At 43.8% G+C, this 18,083-nt stretch overlaps 1 protein-coding gene across 4 annotated transcripts in view; it reads right to left on the bottom strand.

Annotated features, from left to right (window-relative positions):
• The window catches only part of ANKRD17 (ankyrin repeat domain 17), a 95,294-nt gene that overhangs the window by 54,062 nt on the left and 23,149 nt on the right, over window positions 1–18,083 (bottom strand). The window contains exon 1 of one of the 4 annotated variants that reach the window (XM_075709730.1): window positions 13,981–14,059. The exons of 2 other annotated variants lie outside the window; for them this stretch is intronic. The gene's annotated coding sequence lies outside the window, so the exon portion shown is untranslated. Of the gene's footprint in view, window positions 1–7,798; window positions 7,818–13,980; window positions 14,060–18,083 lie in introns of those variants that run through there. One more of the 4 variants, XM_075709732.1, reaches the window with a different exon arrangement.

Below are 18,083 nucleotides of genomic sequence, written 5' to 3'. Positions count from 1 at the left end.
TATCAGAATATTTCATCTGCATTCTCAGACAGCATTTCTCTGATCAAACAATACTCTGACATAACCCAATTGTCTGGATGGTGCCCAACAGAAGGCCTTTTACAAGGTTTCTCCTCCTCTCTCATCCTGCAATAAAAATCTCCTGTTCTGTACTTGCCCAAGTTGACTTCGCCCATAATCACTTCTAGTGTATTCGATGCTTCTACAATCCAAAAAGATACTACAAGAACAAAATCACCAAGTTCTGACTACTCTCAAACAGAACAGCCTACAGTTTCCATGCACTGAATACAACTGCAAAGAAAAATTAAAAAATGGCTTACAAAAGCGCAGTGTTAGCAGGTATATACATCCAAACCTCAAGGAAATTTCATGCTACAAATACCTTAGCATATGTTCCGAGACCTGTTTTTCTAGGCAAAAAAGTAATTCTAAATTTTCCAAGAATTGTAATACTAAACTTCAATTTTCAACGTTACGCGCTTTTATTGCCTCTTATTAGAAAGACAAGTTATTCCCTACTTAGCAAAGCGTTGCAACAACATCAAATTGGGTTCTGCACGCTCGTCCTCTCCCTCAGCGACCTCTTTTGTCCTTTTCCCCGTGCACGCTCCAGGCTCCCACCAGGCACGCCACTGCGTGCGCACACTCAGACCTAAACGTTTTGCCTTCTCTGTTTTCTGAAGCACAGACTTAAAACCCTACTTGTTCTTTCCTCCTCCAACCTCGGGGTCATCTGTTTGCTCCTTATAGTTTTCCCCATCAAGTAGGGAACCTCACATCAAGGGATTTCCTCTTCACCAGACCAGAATCAGGAGAAGTAACTTTTTACAAAAACTATTCTACGGCTGGGGCTCTATCTTTTCTTTCATAAAGAACAGTACCTCTGCATTTTTAGTACTGATTTGCCATCTGGTACGGGCACGTACAGACACATCAACCACAAAGCTGATGCACCAGGACTCTTATCTATACACCCTGAAGACAGCCCTAGAAGATGGCAGAAATTTTATGTTTTGACAGCCAAATACCAGGTACTGAACATACAGTTTACTAAATGCCACCTTCGAGAAGGAAAAAAATGCACAACTGAGTTACTTTGCTCTAACTGGCATGCTTCTTGCCACTGTGTGATCCTAGATCAACTAGAGACATTCAGATCTTGATGCTAACTCAAACTTCACCACTCTCCCACCATCAAGCCATACACCTAAAAAACTGCCATCAGCATAGATCCCACCATGGACACACTGATGTAAACATCCCCGTATCCCTGTACCTGTGTCTTCCAAGTCCATACGTATGCCTCCACACCGTCTCACACAGATGTGAACTAAGACCAAACAGTAAACTTCCTCCCATAGCTTCCCTCACAAAAAAACCCCTCATGCATTAAGGATTTGAAGAGGAGTCAGTCACCTATTGATTTCAATTTTACTACTTAGAAGGCTAAACACAAATTAGCATTTTCCTAATTTTATGTCAACCTAGGGAGGGAGGAAAGATACATTCCACCTACAAACAACTGTCTCTTTACATCTTTTGCACTTATGAGACAGAAATCCAGTACTCAACACCAAACCACCCCTCTAGAACCCCATCATCAACTAAGGTATCAAGCTACTCGAGTCACTCGCCTACCAAAAGTGGTACACAGTACCTAAATGAACATTACAAGCCTGAAGTGACAGCAGCTCTAATCTTAGTCTCAGCAGAAGTACCTGCCACATATTGGCAATTTAGTACGAAAACTCTTCATACACATTAAAACATAAACAACGGGACTACACACCTGACCACAACACAGTCCAGCTCTGATGACACTGCACGACCTGACTGAGTTCTAATCATGTTTCATGCCACGCAAGGAAAGAACCCAAGAGCAAAGCTAAGCCTTTTTGTTACGCTGGTGACTTTGCTACCTTTAGAATGTCACTCGGTTTAGTGCCTGAACTCCCTCTTTTTCATGCCTATGTAACACTTGCTAATATTTACCCTTTAAGTCAATATAGTCGCCCACAAAGCATTACCAGAGAGCTTTATGATTAGCTGAACTTTATCAATAGCAGAGAACAATAAAAGCAACTATTTCAAATTTCATTTATGAACAATGGCAGAAAACAGCTAGTTTCCAGCATCTACCACCTACTAAAGCCCTTACAGCAGAACGACAAAAGCCCATTATTTATCCATCTAATCAGTACATAGCTGCCATGAATAGCTCTGGTCATTAATCTACAGAGCATCTCTAGCGTTTGTTTATCACTGTTTTACAGTTTTTCCTCAATCACAGCTGTGCTATAAGGACAACCCAGAGGCATTAAGAAAAGGCTGTAAAAAGTAATTTTCTCCTTCTTACCTCAGGTTCCCTACCTCATTTCAAGAGCCCAAGAGGACATTTCGCCGATTCCATGCCCTAGTCCTTCTCTTTAAGGCCATCCTGCACGCACACAGTATTTATGTGCTAATGCTTTCCAGCATTTAGTCAGAAATTAACGGGATTAAACATTCAAGACCCTGCATTCCATATAAATTATAAAAATTAACATCCTATTACTGTACCGTGCGCCATCCGAAAGCCGATGTGCAGAGATGGAGGGCAAACAGCTGCTTAATTGCACGGTACATTCAGGCACACGGTGTCATTACCCCAGCCCCAACACTTGCTCCTAAAAACCCAGAGAGCACCCTCGGCCCGACATCCAGCAGCATCTCCCTGGAAGCAAGGCACGTTCCTGGCTGTGTTTTAGCTGTTGTTCACAATAAGAAAACAGACAATATAATATTTCTTCATCTTGAAGCCTCCTATGAAGATATGCTCGAAAAAAGGTAGTAAACAGTTCTTAAAGCATCAAGTAAACAGTGAAATCCAGTTTCAGTGTCTAGCAGTTCGGTTGCAAACAACAGATCTCGAAGGCTGTGAAATAGCAAGTCGTACTCATTAGCATAATAGCATGAGACATTTTTAAGCTTCAGTGTTTTTACGCTCCATAAACAACAGCATCTGAAACCTGATTTGGATGAACCGCACCAGCCCAGCCAAGTATTTCGAAAGGCCCAAAAAAACACCTTTCATGAAAAAATACTTTCTCTGCAGTTTTTTTTTTTCTTATTCTTGGGGCTGGCCCCTATTTCCTAGGCTTACAAGCCAACAGCAGATTTCTTTCTCAACTTTTGTCAGGTGACTCCCACGGCTTTTGCCACCAACTACAATTTTAGAATTTGCTATATTTTTACCTTGACACTTTGGCCTTCAGTGTTTAATACCGAGAGGGTGCCAAATGGACCTGACGAGAATCAAGAAGCAGAATAAAGCCATTCCGAAAAACCTCACGTACAAGGAACAGCTAGCAGCTATTGCCATGTAGCGAACTTCACCCCCTCCGACAGACCTTAAACCGCAGTCCTTCTGTATTATTTCTTACTGAGGTACAGAAGGACTTGCTGCCAATTTGCAAACACCGGAGCAGTTGATTTTTTTCCCCGCTCCAAAATTTTTGGAGAGCAGTAAAAGGTTTTTAAAGACAGTATGAAACTTAACACAGATCTTCAAGTCCGTCAGGTATTGCAAAGCCACCTACAGACCGAAACGACAACCACTGCCAGGTCGGTTAATAAATCTTAGTCCCACTACATCGACAAGTTAATAGCTGGAAGAGCAAGGAAGCTTCAGATTCTTCACCTCCTCAGCTACAATGACTGTCGTACAGCGAGCAGTTCTACTCCCCATTTCTGCGAGGAACCCCTCGTAAGCAGCGGAGCCTGCCCCGCGGCTACACGACCTTGCGCTCTAGCGACTCATCCCCGAGACGCTCTCAGCTCTCGCTCCACAACAGTTTTAGCTCTCACACCCCCATGGCAGGGAGCCCATTATTTCTGTCCCGGTCCTTCGTCTCACAAAGACAACAGACTGTTTTTAAAGCCAGGGACATTCAATTCTTCGGCGCTGGACCTACAGAACTTCGCCCTCACAAACCGAACGTGCAGGACTGGGGAGGCAGGCAGGGGCACCAGGCTAGCACAAACCTTTTCTTGAAGATCACAGACAATCAGGACCCGTGTCAGGATTTCCTTCTGCCCCTTCTTGCATGAAAAATTGTCCCCAAATATTTTTTAGCTCCTGATCAGCTCCACTGAGCATCTGCCCATCACTTCCTACAGCCTTGGGGACTACTGTGAAATTGTTCTAAGTTATTGCAAGACACTGCACCAAAAAAAAAAAAAAAAAAAGGTATCCCCACCCTTCATGCAACTTTCATGAGCATTTCTTTAAAATAAAATATTTTCCACCATTCACTTCATGAATATACCCTACAAGTCTGTTTTACACAGCAATATATTTATACTACCACCTTGCAACTGGAACACACAAGAGGAAATAGAACAACACTCCCAGTGCAAAAACAAAGTCCAGCTGACAAATAACTAGTTAAGTTTTCTTTGCACAACACTGCTACGTATTTTTATGTCTTGTATCTAAACATTCAACATGCATCAAGGGATTCGTGAGGTAAGAGTGAATCAAAACAAAGCGATGATATATTTGGAACACGGCTAACCAGGCCAAGTATTTCAAGCACCAGTTTTTCAAGACATAGGCATCCAAAACCTAATATACAAATAGGCAACCCAAAAAACTCTGCAAATTACAATACAGAACTCTATCGTGTTTTTAACTTTAATGGGCTATCAAAGTCTTCATATGCAGCTTTCAATTATAAGAGTCAAGAAATCATTTGGAGTGTTAGAAAGACAAAACGCTCGTTATTCCAAAAGTGCTTCGTAATGCCCATACAACACACAAGCACTGCATTTTTTCTTTATCTTCGTCACAGGTCAGCTCAGTGTAAGAAAGGGTAGGAAATTTTTTCAGCCTCTCACATGTCCCATACTAAAGCAAGAACTTCACGCCTGCTCCCCCTTACCCTGCTACCTCTTAGCCCTTAGAGTATCACCTCTTGCACTTGCAAAATACAGTAACCCATCTCAGCTGAAAGTCAGCTTACTGGGAAAAAATACTCTGATCTGAAACATTAAGACACAGCAATCAACTTAGGTCTTGAAATAAAGCAGTGGGAATAGATTTTCACTTTATCAAACTAAATATTAAGGCAAAGCGCACAGTTCTGCCTCTTCTCCTAAGGCTACGTGTTTTCAGGTGAAATCACTACTTAGTTAACACAGGTTTCAAGCCATTTTAAGATGTAGGTCTTCACAGCATTCATAATGTATTACATTAAAAATTCCATTTAAAACTTCACTGAAGACAAGCCTCTGGCATTGCTTGCCATTTTTGTGAGGACAAAACAGAACAACATGACCACCTAATTTATGTGACATAGCTCTGAAGTGAAAGCGATGGTTTACTAGATATTTACAGAGGACACCATTTTCTTTAGATAAAGATCAGCTTCCTGGTTAAGGGAGAGCATACACGAAGCCAAACCAAGCAGACTATGATTTTGCCTACTCAATTTCAGCCTTGCCATTTTTGTGTTTTTTCTTCAAATCTATTTTGAAACAGGAACAAGCTGTGTAATTCTCCCTTGCCCTACCCAGCTAGTACAGCAGCGCTGTCACTGCAGACAGCAAGTCTTGCAGCAGCATTTCTTCCCTGCACAGCAAGGATGGCTTCCAGTTATCTGGGATACATAATCAGATCTGTTGTCTTTCGGACATGCAATGACCCTCCCCAACCCTAAATGCCTTGTTCAGCAGACATCTGAAGTCTGGCAGCTGGAACGTCTCAAGAGCATCTTCTTTCATTTTATTCCATCAACTATAAACTCCGTTTCTCTCGCTGATGCTGAAGAAAAAAATAATAAAAAGCTGGGGAGGGGGGAAAGGGAGAACAGTGAGAAGACTAACAGTCCGTGCTGCTGAAATGGCATAACACTGTCCTTCTGACTGGCACCAACTGAGTTTCTGCTGCAGGGACACCTGCATTATTACTGCAGTGTGTTTCTGATGACGAGACAGGTGCTGATGTATTCACACGAAAATTCCCTCCTCTCCTCCATAGCCTGTATTCCCAGCATTACAAACAACAATAAAAAGAGAGGCAGGCAGACTGAAACCGATAGCTACAGGAAGGTTGTGAAACTACATGGAAGACAACCTTCAGTTTAACATTCTTTTCCCATTCCAAATCTTCATTCCGAACCCTTGACATACTTCCATATTAAGCAAATTTATGCATTAACTGGTACTCAGCTGCAACTGTTCGTGCAAGAAAAATTTCATGCCAACGTAGAAACAACAACACCTCAACTCATTATCTTATGAAGTTCCCTGCCCCAATTTCACATATATGTGTGTGGGGGGGGGGGAATACAAGTTTTAGTCTCCGACATGAATAACAGGATATAAAAATCACACACACACACAAAAAAAAAAATCATCAAAACACTTAGGCAAACTGCCTGCCATCATGCTTCTGAAAGCTCAGCTTCAGACAATACTTTTATATCAACAATAAAACTGCTGACACATTTCCAATCCAACCACTTCAACACAGGCATGCACCTTCACTCTCCCAAGCCCCACAGAAAAGGTGAACATGAACTTCTGATAAATGGCATCTCTTCTGGAGTGGGCTTGGAAAGAACTGACCCAGAAAGCAAAGCTTTGAAAGTGTACGAATAACTCAAAGAGTGCTGCTGTCTGTGCACCAACCCTGAGATGTGGTGGTGGTCTACATCAGAGCCACGCACAAGCAGGTAACACCCTTAACAAAAGGCTGTTCCCATACTGTTGCAAAACCCAAACGGAAACCGCTCTCTGGAAAATAACCCTGACAATTGAAGGACACTAAACCGACAGCCTGATCCTACGCAGGCAGTTTCTGCTGCCCTGGGCAAGTTACCTGGCACGTCTTCCCAAACAATAAAAGTCTATCAGAGAGACCCAATAAAGGGAGCACCCAACAACCACGAAGAGAAGAGATGATGCAACTGAGCTTCCCAGGAACGCCCTCTCCCCTCGTCGCCAAAACGCCCCAATGTCACATTTGAACAACAAGTGCAGCCCCCTAAGACTCTCGCTCAAATATCTGAGGTAAGCATCACTTAAGCTTCTTAACAAGTTACTTACAGGGCCACACAAACCAGAGCCTACTCGTTAGAGCTGTAAAAAGCTTAGAGGGGTTACGCCGCCTCTGACCACCTAGCCCATTCTCCACCCAGACTCTATCACGGGCTCTTTAAGACGAGCCTTCCGAGCTATATAAATGGCATTGGAGAGTTTTGCCTTCTGAGCTATCTAAAATGCCATTTATAGTTTTGCCACCTCTCCTCCTGCTGAAGGACAGCTCAAGGACTCTAAACCTCTCTGGCAAAGCTTGCGCTTAAAGCACATCCCGAGGAGCATCACCACAGACTCAGTCTGATCCCTGATTGTGACGTTGCCAGCTTCCATGGGTCTAGGAGCAATAACTAAGGAATACAGAGAACATGAGGAGTACAGAAGAACACAGCTGTACAAAAGTCTTTTCAGTTTTGACACTCAATATGTAAAACTTGGGAAGTACATTAAGCATGGCTCCGCTCTTCACAAAAGATTTTGGACATCGACCTGAAGAGCACCTCGACTGGCAGTAACGCTGGCACCGCTGACCAACGCGTGCGCTACTGAAAAAGGGCTACGCAGTCCTGCTGTGCACTGTTGCCTCCTATTCCTCACTGCCCTACTTTCAAGGGACTAATTATTCTCTTAAGCCTTGTTTAAGGAAGGTGAGCTCCCAAGAAAGAGAAAATCCTTCTCTAACAGTTGGTCACGTTCCTTTTTCCACCAGACTCACCTTGTGCCTTGACTATATACTCCAAGGATAGATTTAATGGATGCATTCTCAAGACAAGCTTTTCCAAGCCCGCGGTGAAACGCCTTGCTACACTGACAGATCCATGTCAACTGATTTAGAACCTTGAAGCATCCTCCTTTTAAATGACACCTAAGGAAAAAGTGAAAACTTAAAAAAAAAAATCCTGAGCTGTTAAAAGCACAAATGCATTGTTTCAATTCTGCTACCTCTACCAGAGCCAGGCTTGAAATCCCAATGATAATTTATTATATTTGTCACTGGTTAACTTCAGGGGGCTTGTCCGCATGTTTGTTGCCTGCAGAGTCTTCAAGGAGAACTATCTTGAGCTTTCTTTTCACAGCTCAATAAGCAACCATTTCTCTGTCACTCGCAGGCTTTGTTGTAACAGATCAAGACCCTTAACTAATCCTTTGAGAAGGGAGTTTAGAGCAGCTTAACGCAACTAAAGTGGCCCAACTTCTCACAAGCGCTTTTTCCGGAATATTTTTCACCTCTTCCATTTCACGGGCCCGACGCACTTTGTTCAAGTTTCAGTTCAGAACGGCGCACCCATCCATTTCCCAGCTGAAACAAGCTGTTATTCTAAGGACTGTAGATCAGCACAGCTGAACAATGGAAACACAACATCGTAACTTCTGTGCAGACAAAGCCAGCAGCAATAAAGCTCTGTGCAAAAACAGTGCTGTGGGGCCTTGCCTTCACCCATATTTTCTAACAGCGTAGTTGAAGCCTGCTCATACGAGAGCAGTTCTCTCAGATTTCCACACACGATTATTTCTTGCAACGAGGCCAGGCCTCGGATGACCCAAAGCAGCTTCTCTGTACTCCATGCCAAGGAAGCTGCTGAACTTACAAACTATGCAGATTCAGAGAAAAAAAAAAACAAAAAAACAGGCATTTATAGCTACTCGTGTCCATCACAGGCAACAGCACCCTCCTATCCTTCAATCCGCAGGACATGAAACACCAGAATTGTACGTCCATTCAAAACGGATTTCCAAAAGAAAGCCTCCACTAACACGGCTACATGGTGAGTTTTCACTGACAGAGCATGCTCCATTTGTAAGGTTAAGAAGAGGGAAACCACTGAGTTTCCCAGTCTTCATGAAGAGATGCTTCAGATTTCCTATGCTACATCTGCCAGAAAGCGTTTCTCGGTCAGCACGGCGTTCAACAATTAGCCTCGTCAGCTTGGCTTCCTTCCTCCCTGCATCTGCAAGTGACTACAGCGGTGGTAAGTCAGCTACAGTTCGCACCAGGAGCTTACTCCTGTCCCCTGACCGTTGTCAAATGACTTATTTCTCTGTGTTTCCCAACTCTGATCTTAAAGCCAACCTCAACCCCGAAACGGAGGGCAGCTCACATGCTCCTTTACACCACAAAGCCTCCAAACAGAAGACAGACGGCTCTGTTGCGCTGGCCGCAACAGACGCGCACAGGAAGACCTCCATTCCCTGAAACTTCTGACATGCAGGCAAGCTGCTCAGTCAACAGTATTTTGCTTCAACCGTACGAGAAGTCAAGAGATCCATGTCTGTCCACATGTTTTCATCCCTGCATACAGATACTGAGACATATAGATTGTTCAGATCACAGGACAAGAGAAATAATGGGAACAGAAATAAAGGATTAAATTGTTTGTATTATGTCACAACAAGTTACTGTTACCCTCAGGACTAAACCTCAGATCTCCTGATGCCTAATGCACTGCTTTATTGACTCAAACACCACGGCTCCCACTCTCTAGGAAACTCCTCCCCTCCCCCCAAAAAACCCCTTCAAAGGCAATAGCTCTGTGTTTTCCTGGAATGACCCTCCTGACAGCATTTCTAGACACCCACCGCCACCCACCCGGCAGGACCAGCTGTCCTCGGCTCTGCAGCGATGATGAACACCACCCATTCTTGTCGTGGGAAAGGGAACCCGCAACGCTACGGTTCCGTGAAAGCGTGATCAACCTTTGCGAGTCCAACAGACACTGAAAAAGCTCTGCGCATCGCACCAAGCTACTTCAAAACTCTACCACTCCATTTGGGTCTGGGGTGCACACAAACCTGATGCTCAAGAGAATTCCCAACCCCAAAGCTCTTTGGTGACCAGCAAAGCTAAGGAAAAGCAATTTCCCTGCTACACGAACAACTCCGATTTTACTTCTGTAGTGGCACCTTGAACTCCCTCTCGTGTCTGGAAGCCACCAGGACAGTTTTCCTCAGCCAGAACAGCTGGGGGGTCACCCAACTGCGGTATCTCAAAGCTTTAAAACCCCTTTTACTACATCAGACGAGCATCAAGTAAGAAGCAAAGACACTCACAGCATTCTTTTTTTTTCTTCCCCCCTCCTCATTCTTCTGGTCAGGATCAAGAATATATAGAAGGCATCTACATGAACTGCTTCCTGGAGAATTCATAGCAAAAGTGCAGTATTTCCATAGTGTCCTGCCTGAAACCAACTTCCCTTCAAGAAGCAGTACCAGAAGCAGTACAGCAAGACTAGCTGTCCAGAAAAGGCACAAGATGGCTCTATGCACTGACAATTTACAGGAGCAGTCGGCTTTTTCAGATATGCTTTTCACAAACCTGTACCAGTGGTACTGTGTCGTAAGAACTCCGGTTATTTACTTTAACATGCTGCTCGAAGTGCTCAGGGCTTATCTGAACACAGATCACAAACTGCACGCTTCCATTACATCAGCTGTTAAAAGGCCTAAGAGAAGCTTGTGGCAGTTACACTGATAACACGGTATGGAACCATCAGAGACTTTTTACCAAATCGCTTGACAATAACGAAGATGCATACCAAAATCTACATTTCTGAGTGGAACACACTCAGGGTAAAAGGCTTAAGTTTCCCCCAAAGCGTCCCATTTTCTCTTTTCAGTAGACGCCGATGCGGAAGTTAGCATAAAGCTTCAGTATCAACAGCCTACTTGAAATTTGCCATTTAAAGGATGATACACCAACCCTGGGGCAGCAAAACTGCATTTTGCGGCAGCAGCACAGCAGGCTGACGAAGCGTTGGGACACGAAGCGTGGCAGAGGCCGCCACAGCCTCAGGCGAGGCATGCACCCCGCTGCACCCACCAGCTCTCTCCCAGCCTTCCCTGCCACACTGCTGGGAAGGGTACAACTCAAAACAAGGAGTCCAAAATAACCATCCGGGATTGAAGAAACCTTGCCGTGCACTAGAAAAAATAAGAAAAACTGTCACACAACACACTCCCAACCCCTCCCCGTCTGGCCCCTCCATGGCGGCAGACTGTCTCTTTGCTTGCGCTCAGAAAAATGAAGATCTGCTTTAGAGGATAAGACATGTCAATGGCAGACATCCATCTCTCCCAGCACAGCAAGAAAGAAAAGCTGTTTGCCTCCCACTCCAGTCTGCCTGTTTTGCCCACTGCGTATAACCTATACTCCCCCTCCAGAACCCTTTTTCTCTTGTAAGACAACACCAGGGAATAAAAGCCTTGGGGGAAAAAAAAAAGAATAAAAAAAAAAAAGCAAAGCTCAAAAGGTAACAGTTTTAGGTAAACAGTATTCTCACTGCCCTCAATGAACAAACGATGCTCAGCAGCACTACCACTCTGTTTCACCTAAGATACGTATTTCTTCCTCATTGTTCCTGTTAAAAAAACCCTCTCAGATGCTCAATTCTGATCACTCTTGCACGTACTCTGACGTGTCCGTTTCAGGCATCAGGTCCACAGCCACCAAAAGGACGTGCAAATTTATTCTGTCATTCACTGTGACTACTGAGCATGAAACACAGCGAGCAAGTGGCCCGAACTGCATAACACCAGTTGGTTTTGAAACACATATAGTTTTAAGCTGCCCACATGTTTTCTTACACAAATTTGGCAGGAAATCATTCCCTTCTGTAAGTAGTTTTGGTCGGCTGTTCTTCACAATAGCAAGCAAGTGCTCTGCAGCGAAGGATGAAGCAGCAGAAGGGAACGAGGACATGTGGAGGAGGGACAGGATGAACACAAACAGCTATTCTGTTGGAGTTCAACTCAGAATTCCCTTTGGCATGAATGAAACACTGATGTGTGCATGGGCTTGTTCACAGCAATACAGTATCAACTTGTGTGCAGAGATGTAAAACAAAATGCAGGAATGCTAGAACAATTTTTTTCTTCCAGCAATGCAATGTGTAGCTTAGTCGCAGCTTTCCCTTCCCGTCATCAAAGCGATTAGAGCATCGGTCCACTGTACAAGGGGACAAGTATAAGACGACTCCGTCCCTCTCTTCATGGGCTTAATGCAACACGCTATTGCGGGGACTAAAAAACCAGAAGAAACCTTATGCGTGTCCCATAAGTCATCTTTCTTGACTCCAGCGGCAGCTCCTCCGGTCAAGCCACGTTACACTAAGCGACCAACAGACAAGACATGTGGATGCTAACGCACATTAGAAACAAGAAAACGATACAATACGGGGAAAATTATAGTTATGAGAAGGACAGACTTTTCAAACACTTCTCAACTAATGAAAAAGATAGAGACATAGCAGATGCTTGCATTTTGTTTCCAGCCTCCTCAATGTTTAAGTAAAATTGCCATTCTGTTTAGCACATACAGGTTTAGCTCCCATTCCCTCCTACCCTAACTTCCAAAGCTTGGAAACCGCAAAGAGACCAGCCACGCTGCTGCTGCTGCTTAAAATTCACCGTCGCAGCAGAGCCAGGAGACTGAAGAATGGCTCCTTAAGGAAAGTGCTTTAAGTCAAGATCGGTGAAAAGGGTTCATCCCAAACTAATCAAAGACTACATGCCATTCCATTGCATAGCAAACTACAGAAATCCCCTTTTTTGTCCTGCGCAGATGGCAATCAAGAACTTGCCGGCATGCTGCCTCCAGATATTCTGCAGCCTGCATCCAACTTAACCCATCAGGATCAGGGAGGGGAAAGTAGAAACTAGAGGTCCTTAGAGGACATCTACTTCTCTGCATGTAATTATCCTGCTGAACTTGCCCTTCAGTACCTCTCATCATGCAGCATAACCAATTCAAAGTATTATGTAGAGACACTTATGACGATAACCAAAAATAGTTTGGGAAGATATGACTGCTTAGGTCAAGATCTTTGAAATTATTTCGAGTCATTCCGGTTTTGTTTATTGGTATTTATTCTTGTCCTATAAAGTTAAATTGAGAAATAGCTACGCAACTGTCCTAAAACAACCCACCACGCTTACAGACATAAAAACTGAGCCCAACAAAAAAGTGAAATGGAACCAACCGAAACATTTCCTTTCCTTTTTTGGCATTTACAGTTCAAATCTTTTTTTCAGTAAGGGAACTGGTATGGCCTAGTTTACCAATCATCTCTTCCGATGAGAAGCGAGAGGATAAAGTTACAGTAGGAGACAGTGGAGTTCAGTATCAGATAAGAATTCCTATTGTTACTGCCTGGGGAACCGAGCACAGAGGGAATTATTTCTAGTAATGTCAATTCATTTGGTTACAATTCTGACAAGCTTGATAGTCACCGAATTTTTCCTTCAATACAAACTACTGTTAGGCATACCTAATAAATGAGCTACCTTTCCCACCCACCTCCCTCCATTTGGCACACCCAACTGAAGGCTCTTGCATATTGCACAGGTCCAAACAGTTTTTACCTATGGTAAATGAGCAGACTTGTGAAGGTAGCTAAAGCAGTGCACAAGTGTTTGACTAAATCCAAATATATCTCTTTTTTCCCCTCTTATCAAAAAGAGGTCCTATTTAAAAAAAAAAAAAAAACAATCAACGTTTAAGGGCAGAGCAAAGACAGCAATTTTAAGCAGAGTCCTTCCTTTTCGCTATTTGCTTGGCATGCTAGATATAAAACCCATGTGCCAATTTCCTTCAACTCACTACCACAATTTTGATTTCTACTCTCCCCTCAAAGCTTCTGACCACACGTGTTCCACCGAGGTATTTTAGCATATTTATTCAGTGTTTACACGAGCACAGCTCCAGCATCAGCTTCACAGTAGGACAAGCTGCATCCTCTCCTGCCCTCCCCTGAGCAGAAACTACCTTCAGCTACATTCAGATCACAGACACAACCGCTAGTACAAATTCCCTTTTCCTACTAGAACCTGCTTGTCCACGATGAGAGACTGGAGTAACACATTTCTTCCTAAAACAACGTCTAAGATGTTCAACTCCATCACCTGCTAGCAGGAACGCTGCCGTCTTAAGCGCAACAAAATTGGCCGTGCAAGAACTGTGCAGCACGGGAGGCTGTGGTCCAAGTGACAGAGAACCACTATTTACACCAACCGGTTATCGAGATCGCCTTCTCGCACGATTTTGACACTGAGGCAGTGTAACAGGTTGTTTTGAGTGTGGGTTACAGCTTTGGAGCACGTGACTTCCTATCAGTCAACGCAGCCAGCAAATTCCAGCAAGGCAAAGATCTGAAGAGATTTTATGCACATGCAGGAAAAAAGGGACAAGCACCGTAGCTATGAAAAGAACCTTTTTACACATTTCTACAGAATTTTAAAGACTGGGGGGGGGGGGGGGGGGATGATCTAAATAAATTCACCTAAAACATCTCTCTTGATTGTCTTACTGGTTTTGATTAACTACCTGATTTGAAAAACAGCTTAAAAGACAAAAGAGCCTGGGTTAGAAGAGACCTTTGCAGATCATCTGATCCCACCTGCTAGTCAAGGCCTTGGTTAAGTTATCCCAATTAGCTAGATACTCGCTGGCAGACACAACCACTGAATAACGTTGACCTTTTAAACAGCCACTACCCAAGTACAAAGTTACTTACTGCCTTAAGGGTTTCCTCAGACAATAATTGCATTTTCATGTTACTGCACCAAGAACAAACCATTACTGAAAAAGATCAAGCAATAAAGCATAAATAACAAGAACGGTTTCCAATTATACCGTCACGCTTGTAGTCTCTTCACCACAGGAAAAACGGGCAGAGGAGGCAGTATTAGGAGGGGAGCAGTTCCAAGGGAAGGGGAATCACCGTCCCACGTTTTGTTTGAAAGCACTAGACGACGACACAGAAAGAGCCCTTGGGAGCCAGCCAGGCAGCTTCACTCTAGTTTCCACTCCCCTTCGTGAAGCTGCAAACACAGAAGCCAGCGGGGCCTAGGCGACTGCCATCCCTGCTACTCGGTCGGACTGACACCATTCTGTCAAATCCACCGAGCCAGGGGAAGGCGGCGGCAGCACCAAGAGTTTTTCGCTACATAAATAGTTGCACAGGAGACGGGTAAGCTGCGTACCTGTCTCAGCCAGTAAGCTCAGAAAGCCCCTCTTTTCTCCAGCTGATTCAAGAGAGAGGCAAAACCTGTGATTTTTCCTCTAAAATTTCCCAAAACTCATGCGATACTAGCAGCCAAACAAGGATATGGTACAAGTTCTACCATCCTGGTCTTCCTACTCATCTTCACTGCACATCACTAGGGGTATTAGTGCCACTTGTTAATTTAAGGTGGCTGATCAATTTTAACCTCTTCCATTAGCATGTCCTGCTTGTTTTCCTTCAGGCCAGTTTTCCTCCCTGAACAATACTTCAGACAAGGCATGCTGAGCTACATTCAGTTCTCACTCACCCAGAGAGGTCCTGGAACATGAGTTCACCTCAGAACAATTTAGTCCCACACCCAGAAACAGCAACCAAAACCATCTGCTTTTCTTGAAGTTTGGGCAAATGGCATGATCAGCTAGCTATTGGCTGACACAAGTGCCCTGACTAGAGGCAAATCACTAACAAAACATAAGGTTGCACCTACTCCTTATCAGAACACGCATCTTGATAACAAGTTCATTTACACTTTAGACTACCGGACAACAGCACAACTTCACAGCGCCGCAGCAAGGAGGACTCCAGCTCTTGACGTACTTACAGCGCTCCATACTGCGTTCTCGCTCCCTTGGCACCAGCTCCAACTAAACCTTTTCAACATCACTGCGGGGGACGACCTCACAGCATTTAAGTGAGGGTCCTCTTGTTAACATTAGCTCACTATTTCTTAAGAGTAAACCTGAGAAATCCTCCTACCTTGGCCCCAGTCAGCAACATAAGCTTCCAATACTTATCACCTGGGGTTGGGACGAGATGCAACCCAGACTTTGTAATGATGCCTTAATAGAAGGAATACTACAGCAGTGCTCCAACCTACTTGAAAATAACACACGAAGTCGTCGCTCTGACAGACCATGCCTGAACAACTGCAACAAATCGCTAGGAAATGCTTGAGCACATCCATAGCCAATGCTGACTTCAGACAGGCAAACTCTTTAAAAAGATGGGCAAAGAGGTAGAAAGCAAAACAGACAAGATGACCGACAGAAACTATGAGGAAAAAAACAAGGGAAGGATTAGCCTGTTTAAGGGCTGGAACATTGGGAAAGCTACTAATGCCCAGAACAGAAATACTGTAGTATAACCCCGTTTTTAATGTTCAGGCCAGGAGGCTACAAGGTTTATAAAAATTAGGAGCCTTGGCTTGTTTAAAAAAAAAAAAAAAAAAAACAAAAAACAAAAAACCCAACTTGCATTGCAGAGGTCTCCCTGATCTCTGAGCATGCATTACAGACATTAGTTTTCTATTTTATGTTTGCTCTTCCTTCCATTGTGATTTCATCAAGTCCCCATGAACTCAAGCAGGGCACTCTCCACGTATTTGGTCACCATCTAAACTACGCTCCGCTGTCCTTACTGTGGCTCGACCGGGCTACTGAAGGTCTAACAGATGATCCTTTCGTATCACCTCGCCTCTTACCGACATCAGTGGCAGCTATGTACCAAGCTACCGAGGTAGGGTCTTGGGGTTATTAAAATATCCCCATGACTCTCGTACGAAATTTTTAAAACATCTGCAGTCAGGATATACTATCACAATAAGGTTTGTTCACAATGATTTTCAGTTTCAGTTCAAGGTAGGCGAAAGGTATTTACCTTAAGCTAGAAATTTAAAGGATTTTTTTTGTTTAAATGCACTGACTAAGGATGCAAGTAAACTGCCGCATGCGGGCTTGCGTTATACTCCAGTCCCCTCAAGTCAAGCACAAACAAGCTTTTAAAAAACCTGAAGGTCAGAACACATGGTTGCTCCTCTTGCAAAGTCTCAAATCAACACAGGGAGTATAAATTTACCCCTCCACTGTCATAAGCCTCCTAAGTGGTTTTCTGTGCTGTCAGTCTGAGTTCAGCACACAACAATACCAACCACATCCTCATCTGTCAGGACAAAACACACCTCCTTTTCTCCCAGCCGAGAAAATGGTTCTGTTGACTAACTCAAGCGTCAAAAACACAATTACATGTTTATGCCTCTCTCTGAATACCACAGTAAGTTCTCCGGTAGCATAATCATTCCTTCACCAGCACGTACGACCCAAAACCTGAAAAGTTATACCAACCAAAAAAAAAAAAAAAAAAAAAAAACGAAAAAGCCTTTTTGTCAGTTAGGTCACACATCAACAAGGAGCATGGCCAAGATACACCTATCAGAAGAACCAAATGAGCACAAGCCAACTGCAGATTAACCCCACGGTACTTCAATTTTGTTCAGCTGTATTCCCACGCAGCACTTTCAATACCGGATTCGAGTAACAGAACCAAGGCAACGTTCATCTTCAGCTGACAGGAGCAAAGCCGCCTCAAGTTCTGCACCAAGTACACCGTCTCTGAAGGTGGCGCAGGCGCACAGCAGCCAGGACGCCGCATGAAACCCTCTAGGCTAATGACCATTTCTATCCGCAGTTGCATTGAACTTGCTGAAGAGTTATTTTATTTTTATCCTCGGACAGGAAAGTAGTATTAGGAAAAATTATTTGTAACAGAGTCCTGCAACTTTGGTAGCGAAACAAGCAGAGACTATGCTTTTACTTCACCTTGTTTCTTCCTCTCCCCAAGGAAGCAGCCTTCACACTAGGGCGAGCTGGAACATGCGAACTATGAATTACTTGATTACTATCTACCTTTTTTAACTCAGAAGTGATTTTTGCCCCAGAAGCACCCACTCGCTTCTTGTGGTAAAGACCTCTAACACAGTTTGAAGCTTGGTCTCCACACTAACTCAACATAACTAGCATGCTTCAGAAAATGCTTCTCCCCGTTTTAAAATTACAATCAACTTGGAGGTGAAAAAAATCTTGAAGATTTTATGAAGAGGCAAGGACTGTTCCTTCCAAATTTAACTAAATACTAAGCAGTACCAAGCCTGTCCAGTAAAACAGAGACCTGACACAGATTCTGCTGCCTAAGCAAAAGCAATTCTCTTAATCTTCATGCTGCTGT

This window comes from Pelecanus crispus, chromosome 4, assembly GCF_030463565.1.
Source record: "Pelecanus crispus isolate bPelCri1 chromosome 4, bPelCri1.pri, whole genome shotgun sequence".
Lineage (NCBI taxonomy): Eukaryota > Metazoa > Chordata > Aves > Pelecaniformes > Pelecanidae > Pelecanus > Pelecanus crispus.
This window is presented reverse-complemented; position numbering and strand designations above follow the sequence as displayed.